General features: G+C 39.0%; 1 long non-coding RNA gene across 2 annotated transcripts; it reads left to right on the top strand.

The window, feature by feature from the left end:
• Positions 1 to 481: 481 nt before the first annotated feature.
• Positions 482 to 10,020, top strand: LOC117660762 (uncharacterized). 2 transcript variants are annotated; one of them, XR_009621890.2, is made up of 4 exons: positions 482 to 1,599; positions 2,901 to 3,071; positions 7,750 to 7,869; positions 9,679 to 10,020. It is a non-coding gene; the product is annotated as an uncharacterized LOC117660762 (long non-coding RNA). The 2 variants fall into 2 exon arrangements; XR_004589789.2 differs by lacking the exon at positions 9,679 to 10,020 and having other exon boundaries at positions 486 to 1,599; positions 7,750 to 7,919.
• The last annotated feature ends 1,436 nt before the right edge of the window (positions 10,021 to 11,456 follow it).

The following is an 11,456-nucleotide window of genomic DNA, read 5'->3' as shown; positions in this document are numbered from 1 at the left end:
ACAAATATTGATATTGACAAATATTGAGGATATTTTTACGCCGCGCATTGCATCAGACAATTGCACTTGTATTTTTGTACCATGGGTGTGTAAAATTCTGCAACTTTCAATTGGTTTACAAGGATACCATCTGTTAAGGTCACATAAGGAGCTATTATATCATGTTTAATGCAGCTTACCACAACATGCGAACAACAACATGAGAAGACTCCGCGGGAGTACACAACCCACCGCCCTTTTTCAGTTCGGGGCGGGGCCGGGGCTTTCACGCGATTTTTCCCGACAAAACTACAAGTTCCATCACCCCTTGGAGGGGGAAGGGGGCGAAGGCTCGTGACGTCTCGTCCGTTGCTAACGTGCGCTTAACGCAGGGGTCCCCAACCTTGGCAACTTTAAGACTTGTGGACTTCAACTTCCAGAATTCCTCAGCCAGCAAAGCTGGCAAAGCTGGCTGAGGAATTCTGGGAATTGAAGTCCACAAGTCTTAAAGTTGCCAAGGTTGGGGACCCCTGGCTTAACGGTTCCCTTCTTGGCACCAGCGGTCGAAGGCATTTTGCCGCCGCTACCTCCGGCTTGGGTGTTTGCTGAATTGGTGCCCCCGAGTCCCGACCGTTTCGACTTTGGCACCAGGGGGAGCAGGAGCCGGCGAAGAAGGGCAGCCTTGGGGATGGGGAAGCGTGTGCAACGCGGAGTTCAACGGCAGACCGGATAGGGCAAAAGTCGCCGTTTAACTTGAGAAGGAGGAAGGGAGAAGCCGGCGGAACAATGTTCAGTCGCAAGATAAGACGGAATCTCGATTGGGAGCCAAGATTGGGGGGGGGGAGTAGCTCCCCGCGCGCAGCCGCAGTTGATTTCCTATCTTTGCAAGTAGCGTTTTAGCCGAGCGAAAGGTTCGTCTGGGGCAGAAATGATGCAGATCTCGTCCAGCTTTGTAGAGCTTTAGTCCCATCAATCCCGCAGAGAGCGAGACTGAAACGAACAAAAAAAAAATCCAGTGCTTCTGAGCAGGAAGCCTGTTTCTAGGTAGTTTGGTATTGCCATCACTAAAAAAAAAAAAAAAAAATCAGCTATGCTTGATGCCCACCTAATTTTGTCTTGTTTGTTTTATTAAATTTGTATACCGCCCTACTCCCAAAGGACTCAGGGCGGTGAACAGGCACAGGATAAAATACAGAAATACAAAAGTTAGAAACAATTTAAAACTAAATTAAATAATTTAGCCCACGACAATTTAAAATCCCAATAATTTAAAAACAAATTAAAATTTCAGTTTAAAAATTTAAAAGAAAGGGGAGAAAAATTAGGCCAGGCCGGCTTGCTGAAATAAGAGGGTCTTAAGAGCACGGCAGAAAGTGCGCAGATCCGGGATCCAGGTCTTGACCAACAGCGCCGCAGCGGATAACCAATTTCGTTTTGTTTACTTTCGTACAATCCTTTTATCAGACCAAGCAATTCAGAATCACAAAATTGGAAGGAACGTTGGAAGTTTTATTTAGCCTAACCCCTTGCCATGGCAGGAATCCTCAGACCGTTCCCAACAAATGGCAGTCTGACCTTTGTTGAAACTTTCACTGATAAGAGCATCCACCACTCCAGGAGGTAGGCTTTACACTACTTAAAATTCCTCACATTATTAAGAAAATTCTTTCATAAAATTTTGGATCCCATTCTGTAAAGATTGGTTCTTGTTTTACCCTTAGGTGGTAGGTATAATAAATTCATGCCCTCTTTTCTTGTGACAGCCCTTAAAGTATTGAAAGTCTGCTATCAAGCCTCCACGTAGGGGAGTTTTTAGTCTAAACATGCCCAGTTCTTTTAACCATTCTGCACAGGAGTTAGCTTTCAAGTCCCTCTTCATTTTTTGTCTCTCTTCTCTGTACTTGTTCCAAGTCTTCAGCATCCTTCTTGTATTGTGCTGGCCAGAACAGGGCATAAAATTTTTGGTGTGGCCTGACTAATGCAACATAGAATGGAAATACTACTTACCATAATCGGAACACTACACATCTTTCGATACATCCCAAGGTTGCATTTGATCCTTTGGCAATTGCACTGGACTATGCTTAATCTGTGGTCTACCAGGATGCCTAGATTCTTCTAACAAATACTAGGGCCAAGCTACATACCATCAGTCTTGTACAGTGTGTGTGTGTGTGTATAAATGAGGTGATGAGAAAGTGACCACAGTTATCACTGCAATATTATACATAAGAAAGTGGAGAAGGAAATATATTGTAGGAAGTTAGCACCCATCCCTCTCCTAGAAGAATGAAATATTTTAGGGAATATTTAAAAGGCAGAATATATTTCTCTGGATGAGAAATGGAGAAACATGTTTTAAAAACAAAGCAGCTCCCACCTTCCTGGCTCCCACCATCTTTGTCAATGGGCTAGAGGCAGAAACCCACCCACCCCCTTTGTCAATGAACCATCATCTGCAACACAATAGGACCCACCTAGCAACAGAAACTCCCCACATGGCACCTTGGGAAATTACATTAGCCAGCAGGGCTAGCTATGACCTCTCACAGTGACCAATCAGGATACTCTTCCTGTGCCCCAGGAAGTTCAAAGCCAGAGAGGGTATAAAACTGAGGAATCTCAGCATCTTGCCCTTTTCTGCTCAGGAACTCAAACCATGTGATCCTGCCCACCATTAAACCATCTTTCCAAGCAGTCTCCATGTTTCCAATGTCTTTTTTCCCCAGTTGGAACTGAACCCAGAAGGATATTTCTTCCAACAATATTATGTTTTAATCAGATAGAGAAACTGTACTGTGGGTCTTTTGTGCTCTCTAAGTTTGGTTGTTTTCTTGCAGATGTCTTCAGATGTTTCATTTCCCAACTAGGTAACATCATCAGTTTATAGCAACTTTTCTTTCTTACACTCTCTTTCCCAGGCTGTGAATAAGTTAGCAAAAGTTATGAATCATAATAATCCAGTTGAACCAATCACTGACACAGATGTCAGAAGAAAATAAAAGAACAAGAAACTGCATAGTGAGTCAAAAACTGAACATGAAAAAGGCACTGATAACTAAATATGAGGAAGTGATTGATAAAATTAAGCTGTAAGTATCTTACATGATAGTACTCCATCATGGAAAAAGAGACTGTCTATATGAATGTTTCATGTATTCACAAACTTGGTTGACATTGCAATTCTTCAGCTTAATTTATCTTGAATTCTTGAAAACCATTAAAGATCTCTCCCCAATCTAGTATCCCTTCAGTAGCAGGATACCAGTGTCCATGAGGCAAAGAATGATGAGAAGTTTAATGTTTACACATCTGAGGAGGCATTGTCTCACCTTTCTAGTCTCCTATTTTTACTATACTACCCAAGGGAACTAAAATAGAAGATATTTAATTATCTTTTTCAATTCCCATGGTACTTAGTTTTTAGTGGTTTGAATTAAGAGATTACTGTTAGAACAACCTCTGCAAGCAAGCTTTTATAACACGTTAAAAATTAATTTTGATTGTGCTTTTACAGCAAATAGCAGAAGATAGCCAGAATCAAATCAAACTACAAATGATTCTGGAGAGTAGTTTAGAAGAGCTTTGCTCCCAGATCCAATCAATACCTGTTAGTGAAACAGAAATGAATGGTAATTTCCCTGTTAAGATTTGTCCTTCGGTTTTTGGAAGAAAAATAGACATGTTTCAATTGCTGACTTTTTACTTTAGCAAGTTACAATTGGGAATGTTATCTCTTCATCCTTCTGTCACTAGAATTTTAATCCTTTAGCAGCAAGCTATCTTTGAATACATCAAAAATAGATTATAGTTCTTATACAAATCCAGTTCTTTTGTATTATTCTATTGCAAAATAAACAGGTTAATACAGTTTTAATAAAATGTCACTTTCTTAATTTGATATAGCATTAAAACAAGGAAATATATATATAATACTGTTTTAAAATATTGAACAGTTTCCAGGCTTTACTAAAAACAACTCAGAGAAGAAATTTGATTGTGTAAAAAAGTAAACAATATAGTTTTCAAGACATTACTTTGAGGTGGTATGCAGCAAGTAATACCACTAGGTGCTATTCAAAAACAAAAGAAGCAATTCATTGTTTTTGCTATTGTGCTGCTTTGGAGAAATTACGGGTCTGGCTATTACTATTACTAAGAGCCCCTCTATGAAGGAGATGGGTGGTTAAGAAGTTTGATAAATAAAATAATAGCAAAAGAAGTTCAATGAGATAAGCCTACACAGTCATAGAAAGATGCTCTTTATCTTTGTTCATTGGCTTTCTTTTGCTTGGGTAAATTTTCTATGGAAAGTGTTAGGTGTAGGAACTTAGAAAATGTTCAAAAGCTGTGCAGCAAAAAAAGAGTGCACAACAGCTCTCTCTATCCAGATGTTTTGGATTTTAATACTGTATGTCCCAGCAAGGAGGTCAGTGACAAGGTAATATGCTAATTGTTGCCTAAAAGTTCTGCAAGTACCAGATTGCTTATTCTCCTCCCATTTTTTCTTTTATTTGTATATTTTACCATGTTATATTTTTGCTTTCTGTACTGGGTATGTTTCATATTATATTTTTTTCCTATGGAAGCTGTTGATCGTTGGTTTTTTAGACTGGCACAGAAATATGTTTAATGAACAAGTAGGGACTAACATATTTTATTTGAAGCTACCGGTTAAGATGAAATATCTTTTGTAGGAGGAGAAGCCATAGTCACATTTTGACTATGTATCCAGCAGGAAGCTACTTGGACCTTATTAAAATAACATTTTACGTACTTTTATTCTGTAAAAAAGGTATACAAAATTTAGTAATACATATATCAAATCAATTTTGAATGTATCATATACTGATGTTCATATTGTTTAACAATATATACCCTGTTTCCCCCAAAATAAGACTTCCCCTGATAATAAGCCCAATCGAACTTTTGAGCACAGGGCAGTAAGGCCAAGCATTTATTTCAGGGTTCAAAAAATATAAGACAGGGTTTTATTTTCGGGGAAACACGGTAGGTATCAGAAGTTAGAAGATATCATTTGATTGTAATGAACAAAATAAGGAACAATTCCACTCACATATGGTACTGGAAACAGACAATGTATTTTGATATATTTTTGTTTCATTCTGAATATGGTCAATTTTTGTGATTCTGAACACTGTAAACAAACTTCATCCTCAGTGATCCCCAAACCCTGATCCGTGGCCTGGTACCAGGTTGCAGCCCTTCTGGAACTGAGCTATGCAAGTGGCAGGCAAACATTCAAAGCTCCATTTGTGCAAGTAGTGGATGGGTGGGCAGATGTGCAAAACCATCCCCTCTCCACCACTGCCACTGTTGCTGGTCCACAAAGCCAGAAAGTTTGGGGACCACTTTGTTTGAATGTTAAATTGTTAAAACAATAATGCAGAAAGAAAACAACACTGTATATTTATTTACTTTTATTTACTTACCTTTATTCAAGACACAGTTCTTGGATGATTTAAGATTTACAGTAATCTTGGCATTATATTTTTTATATGCCAAAATGTATAATATTTGCTGTGTTAAAACAATTAGTCTAAATTGTATGAATCCCTAATATTTCTTTGCAATTTTAAAACAGTCACTGATTTCAGCATGAGTAGGCTTCAGCAGCATATGATCAGATTTGCACGAACACAGTAGTAGTTTTCCTTTCCTGTTTTGGAGATTGGGGAAAAATCCATTATACTGACATATATTGTAAGTGGATCAAACCATACTTTAAGAAAGCTTTAAAAATAAAAATTTATATAAGAGCATTATATAAGAATTCTTATTTAAAGTCAAGATGAGATCTACTGAATTAAAAGGGAAAATGTCCGGAAATGCTGCTAGATTACAGATTCATGTTTGAGTGTTCCATGGTTATCTTACATTTTTATTAGATATCTGCATTGTTGCTTCTACAGCGAACTCCTGCATGTTTGAGATGAGACACAAACTGATGTGTACAGGCAGATTCTAAGAATATTCCCAGAACTTCCCAGGTTTATCTATTCAAAAACTTTTAACCAAATATAACATAGACAAAGATGAGATGCAATGTTTATTGGACAAACATGAAATAATAATTATGGTGCCTTAATCACTAGAGCAAATTGGCTCTCACTATCCTGGCTTTTTAAAACATCTTTTTTGAATTGTTAAGGAAAAAATGGAGCACATTGGCATTTTTGCAACAGGTTTTGCAATATCTTTTCCCCAATAATGGTAACTATGGCTGAGCTTACTGGAGTGGAGATGAGTGGACACATGCTGTACAGGAACAGGACATGGATGATCTGGGAGGGGAGAGTATGTGAGAAAGAACATTTGCCATGAATCCAGGAGGTAGATGAGGCAAGTATTCCCACTGGTGGAAAAACAAACCACCCACAAGATTTGTCAAGCCATAGAACTGAGAAGGAAAAAAGCTTTACATCCAAGAAAGCAGCAGCAGAGAGCAAAAACACAACATGTGAAACTTCTCTATGGCAGTTTTCATTCTGTTTTTACTCCCAATCCTTCACACACTAATACAAAGCTGACTTTTGATTACCTTCATTTCTATCAGTTCTGTTCTGTCAGCTTCAAACAGCCAAGAACAGGCAGGGAATAATACACAAAATTACCTCTTCAACTGATGAAAAGGTTTTTTTTTTTTATGGAACTCAAAATAGTATATGTCCTCAAGAGTTGCTATAGCTCCTGGAGTCCTAACATTCTCCTGCTTCCAATTCTGCACAAAACAAAACAAAACAAAACAAAAAGATATAGTTAGAAAAATGAGATAAGGAGAATTTAAAGATCAAAAGCTTCAGTGAACATAGTTGTAAATATAAGCAACCCTGGAGCAAGAATGAGAGTTTGGTATAATGGTTAAGGCATCAGACTAGAAAACCGGAGACTGATTTTAGTCCCACTTTAGCTAGCTGTGTGATCTTGGACCAGTCATACTCAGCCCTAGGAAACAGGCAAGAGCAGAATGCAATCTTGCCAAGAAACTGCAGACTAGTCACACAGTCGCCAGATGTCAATACACACTGGGCTTAAAAATCTCAGAAAATGTAACAAATCAGATTTCTGAGAACACTAGGTTTTAGATACTCATCTTTGGAAGAAATGGGACAGGGAGCCAAAGACTGTTAAAGAACTCCCAACTGGCTGCCCAGATAGAAAGCCGAAAAAAGTTATTTCAGCCAATATCCTAGTTAATGTAATTCTTCTAAACGGATCTTTTCTGGAACACCACTCACTTGTATTACAACTCAGCATGATGTGAAAAAGTCCAAGAAAAGAAGAAAATCCTCATATGGACTAATCCTCTTCTATTTTATCAACATTTAAAAAATACTTTCATATGGAAAGGAATGGGCAACATGAGTAGCTCTGAAGTAGTTCCTACATTTTATTGTACTGCCCTCCCTTCAATTTTTTGGTGTCTCTATAAAGAATTATTTGACTTGCATTGATGTCATAGTGAACTTTGTTAATTAGGAATGTCATGGCTTTTTCTTTTGCCAGTGAGACTATCTAGGCAACCTGGGGGCACTTTCCTTGAAGATTTTCAAAGAAAAGAATTGAGTTCAATATTTTAGAGAGTTTGCACAGTTTCACATATATTAAACATTGCTGATTTCCCCTTGTTGCAATTCCCAGCACTCATCAAAATATGCTCTAGAGGATAGGGTGTAATATATTGGAACAATACTTGAAATAGTTACAGGACAAAGAGAAATATTCATAAAATGCTCTTTATTTCCACAGAAAACTTCAGCAAATAAAAAAATCCAGCACTAAAGAGAGGATACCATCCAATGTCATTCTTAACATAAACATTAGATTCTACCATGCTATGTAGCGTATCTCATGTATTTTCAGTTTTGGGTGAGTTCATCAGCATTTTCTCATGTGATGTTTAAAGTCTTTAAGTTGTCTTTCATCTTTGTCATTATCATTTTTAAAAAAGGATTGACTAACAGTCTCTTATAGAATTCACAGCAGAAATTACTTTTTTTAAAAAAAAATTGATTTATATGCCACCCTTCTCCGGAGACTCAGGGCGGCTTTTCAGTTTAGAGGCCTGGTTGGTTCTTATCCTATATTCCTATCAATGTTTATTCAAAATTCTCACTGAACTTAGCATATGCTGTGCTACACTTGGGCATCATGATTAGAATAAAGGTATTCATCCCACATTCTGCAATCATTTCTAAAGTAGCCATTTATTTATTTATTTATTTATTTTTAATTTGATTTATATGCCGCCCTTCTCCGGAGACTCAGGGCGGCTTACAATGCGTTAAGCAATTTATGTAGTCATCTAGCCATTATTTATTTTTATTTATTTATTTATTGTATTTGTATACTGCCCTACTCCCGAAGGACTCAGGGTGGTGAACAGCCACAGAATAAAACACATAAATACAAAATTTAAAAACAGAATAAAACCAAATTAAAACAATTTGGCCGAAACAAATTAAAAACACCCAATAATTTTAAAAACAAATTAAAATTTACATTTTAAAGGGGAAAGATTTAGGCCAGGCCGGCTTGACAGAATAAAAAAGTCTTGAGAGCGTGACGGAAGGTGCGCAGATCCGGGATCCTCCGTATCTCCAGGGGGAGCTCATTCTAGATAGTAGGTGCCCCCACAGAGAAGGCTCTCCCCCTGGGGGCCGCCAGTCGACATTGTTTGGCTGACGGCACCTGGAGGAGCCCCTCTCTATGAGAGCGTACCAGTCGGTGGGAGGCTATTGGTGGTAGCAGGCAGTCCTGTAAATAACCAGGTACTAAGCCATGGAGCGCTCTAAAGGTGATAACCAAAACCTTGAAGCGCACCCGGAAGACCACTGGGAGCCAGTGCAGCTCGCGCAGGAGAGGTGTTACATGGGAACCCCACGTCGCTCCCATAACCACCCGTGCGGCCGCACTCTGCGCCAGTTGGAGCCTCTGAGTGCTCCTCAAGGGGAGCCCCATGTAGAGAGCGTTGCAATAGTCCAGGCGAGAGGTGACGAGGGCATGAGTGACTGAGGGTAAGGAGTCCCGATCTAGAAAGGGACGCAACTGGCGAATCAGGCGAACCTGATGAAAAATCCTCCCGGTCACAGCTGTCAAATGCTCTTCTAAAGATAGCCGTGAATCCAGGAGGACACCCAAGTTGTGAGCCCTCTCCATGGGGGCCAGTGATTCGCCCCCAATAATCAGTGATGGTGCCAACTGACTATATCGGGACGTCGGAAACCACAGCCACTCGGTCTTGGATGGGTTGAGCCTGAGCTTGTTTCTCCCCATCCAGATCCGCACGGCCTCCAGGCACCGGGACATCACTTCAAGGGCATCGTTGGGGTGGTCCGGGGTGGAGATGTATAGCTGAGTGTTGTCAGCGTACTGGTGGTACTTCACCCCGAAACCACGGATGATCTCACCCAGTGGCTTTATATAAATGTTGAACAAAAGGGACAATTGATCTCTTCCAAGGACAGGCAGTTGGAAGGAATGGGTGATCTATAAATGAACACCTTTCTGACTATTGCATAACTCTTAAAGAGATAAAGGCCTAAGAAAGAATATTTTACAAAACAACCGTTCTGCTTCTTTTCCATTACAATTGTCAAAGAGAAGGTTTTTGACTACTGAAAAATCAAAAGAATAAACACTTCTAGTTAATCTCCCATTATGTATTTTTTGTTGCAGAGACTGAATCCTTCCAATGAATGAAAAGTTACATGTTTTACAGTCTTTTACTGCCACCTTATGTGATTTCTTGCCACTGCACATCAAACAGAGGTTATAATACTACCATTTCCCCATACTAATGAATAGCTTCAGCATAGATGGTTGCAGTGACAGATAAAAGAACATATCATGTAGAAGATGGAGCTATCATTCAATAGTTGCACCTTTTCTCAACCCTATGGCAAAATGCCATTGTATCTCTTCCTCTCTTCTCCATGTCTGTTAAAAATGCAGGAACATTGCCTGCTTTCATATAATATCTTCGGACATAGTTTTACAATAAAAATTGTTTAAGTACCACATCCAGCACCCAGCATCTGGGCTCTCAGAGAATGTTCCATAATCCTGGGAAATGGTGTAAGGGCTAGATTTTTCCCTCCCTGAATAATTATTTAAAATAAACTCTGAACACAGTGGCCTAATGTTCCATATTGGGGATCTTCTGGTAACCCTAGCCTGTAAAGAGAGCTGAGAATACTGTTTTAGGCCCCCAGTTGCCCCTGGTAAAAATCAGTGTGGAATTGAGAGTATGATGTGTTTGCGGGGGGGGGGGGGGAGGTGGATAAACTGGCTGACGGACTAGGAATTGCTGGATTCCAAAGCAGAAGCAATACAAAGAGCCAGATCACCTAGCTGTTCGGTATGTTTGTCCTTTTGATATTGGATGGAGTTCTTTCTTACAGAATAAGAATTAGAATTGATAAGGATCTGATGGCCAGAGAGGATTGATTTGTTAGGTGGCATTAGAATAGAGAATAATGTCATGGTAATGGGTGGTGAGAATCTGGTGGCAGATAGGGGGCACGTCAGTCTAGCAGAAGATATGAACTTCTATGAACTTACGGACTTCTAAATTTATTTATTAAACAAATTTATATAGCCACAAAACTCACACATACTTATGAAGGTATGAACTTCTATGAAACTGGCTTTTTATATCAATTCTTTATTGCAATCCTTTGGACCGTATCCGTATCCCAATATCTAGTCATTAGTAATTCTGTTACCCTGGCCTCCAACTGCTACCTGAATGAGAAACGTTGCTTTAAAGTTTAAACTCTTATTTCAGCCCTTCCTTAACTGTGAAGCCTTGGTGACAATGACTTGGATCTTTATCATCATTTTAGACTATTGTGTGATAAGTGGAGCTGCCTTTAATGGATAATTTGGCATCTACAATTGGCATAAGAAGCAGCAGCCAGACTTCTGAAAGGGGAAAGCCACTACTGCTATAATATGTTACTTTGGCTGCTTTAGTAGTTATCAATAGGCTTCTATTTGTAGTAGCTTTAATCTAAAAAGCCCTGCACAGTTCAATTTCATCCAAAACTATCTGCTTCAGATGGATTCTGCCCATCTTGTAGCATCAGTTATAAAAGGGTTTACTTCAGGCTTCCAGTGCCTCAAGAGATGAGGGGGATGTAGACTGAAAAGCAGTTTTCTTATAGAGGACTTACTAGTCTGGTACATCTTGCCACCAGGAATGCATTTGACCCTTTGGAAGGCAGGAAAGACCATTTCGTTTTGAAACTTATGATGGTGATGGTGGACTACCTTTAGTTGGGATTTTATTTTATGAGCTGGAGATAGTGAGTCGTTTGAGGTTATGTCATTATTCAAAAAAATAGTCTTTATTCAACCTTTTTTAGTTTTAAAAACACATTTCCATTTTTAGAGCTTTCAATTATCGGTATCAATTCAAATTTCATAATTCCAATTTATGGCCTATTATTCTA

Source organism: Pantherophis guttatus, chromosome 1 (assembly GCF_059756535.1).
Source record: "Pantherophis guttatus breed Tessera chromosome 1, ASM5975653v1, whole genome shotgun sequence".
NCBI lineage: Eukaryota > Metazoa > Chordata > Lepidosauria > Squamata > Colubridae > Pantherophis > Pantherophis guttatus.
The sequence above is the reverse complement of the archived record's forward strand: the minus strand, read 5'-3'. Positions and strand labels throughout refer to the sequence as shown.